Source organism: Chrysochloris asiatica, unplaced genomic scaffold, assembly GCF_000296735.1.
Source record: "Chrysochloris asiatica unplaced genomic scaffold, ChrAsi1.0 scaffold00030, whole genome shotgun sequence".
Classification (NCBI taxonomy): Eukaryota; Metazoa; Chordata; class Mammalia; order Afrosoricida; family Chrysochloridae; genus Chrysochloris; species Chrysochloris asiatica.
The window spans coordinates 21,692,849-21,694,068 of NW_006408548.1; the positions used below are offsets into that span (position 1 = coordinate 21,692,849).

Sequence of the window (1,220 nt, forward strand, 5' to 3'; positions counted from 1 at the left end):
CAGCGTTTCATTATGCTGTGCATAATGTCGCTATGAGTCGGTACCAACTCCATGGCACCTAACAACAACAAGCTCATCTATCAGTATCCTCTCAAAAATCTCATCATTCTACTACTTGTTTATATTTATCCTGACTTTTGCTCACATTTCTAGACTAATATTAATTTTATTTCTATCTCTCATATTTTCCCCTTAAGTTCTGCTTATTGTAAAAATAGGGACACTTAAAAAACTAGGGCAAGCACATATAATTTTTTTTTTTAGAATAAACACCTTTAATACATGTCCCCGGATGTGAGGGAGGAGGTTTTATTTGCCTTTCCGGGCCTTGATTTTCCTCAGGTAGAACTCCAACTCCTTGCCCTCTAGAACATAGCCATGTGCTCGGCCACACTGGCCTGGTCTTGAAGCGATACATGCAAGAAGCTTGCCCTCCTGGAACTGCTCCTCCAAAAGACTGCTGTTTTTTGCATTCTTTTTCCTTTCATCGTATTTTTTCTGAATTTTTTTTTTTTATCGCTTTTTGTTTAATATCTCTTCCTCTTCAGGAGTCAGTTTGGCTCCCTTCTTGCGGCCCAGAGGCAGTGCATAGTGGGACTCGAACCACTGCAGGTACGGTGTGCTGTCAACGAACACGATCACGATGCAGTTCTTCACTAGGGTCTTGGTGCGGACCAGCTCATTATTGGACGCACTGTAGACAACATCAATGATCCTTGTTTTCCGGGTACAACACTCAGAACCCCAGGAGAAGTTTCCCACATGCAGCCTCAGGGCCCGGTACTTCTTGTTACCTCCTCTAACCGTACTGTGTGTATGCGGCGGGGGCCGATCTCAGTGTTGGCAGCCGGGCGTCCCAGCTCATACTTCCGCTTCTTGTGGTAGGGCTTTCTCTTGCCCCCGGTCTTGCGGCGCTTGTGCCAGTTGTCCCGGGAGATACCCATCGCTCGACGCTGGCTAGAAAGAGCCACATATAATTTTTAAGACTGCACTACAAATAAAGAAAATCTAGGTTAATGTATATACACTTTTGTATAATATACTTTTTGGAGAAATACTGTATTCAAATTTTAAGTATGTGAGTCTACATGTCCAACTGTATGGAACTTGCCTTTGCTTACATGTGCATATAATCTTAAAACTATTTCTTGTATGTTGTTGTTGTTGTTAAGAGCTGTTAAGTTGATTCCAACCCATAGCGATCCCATAGAGGGTTTCCT

At 43.0% G+C, this 1,220-nt stretch overlaps 1 pseudogene; it reads right to left on the bottom strand.

The window, feature by feature from the left end:
- Positions 1 to 309: 309 nt before the first annotated feature.
- Positions 310 to 944, bottom strand: LOC102836662 (annotated as a pseudogene).
- Between the last annotated feature and the right edge of the window lie 276 nt (positions 945 to 1,220).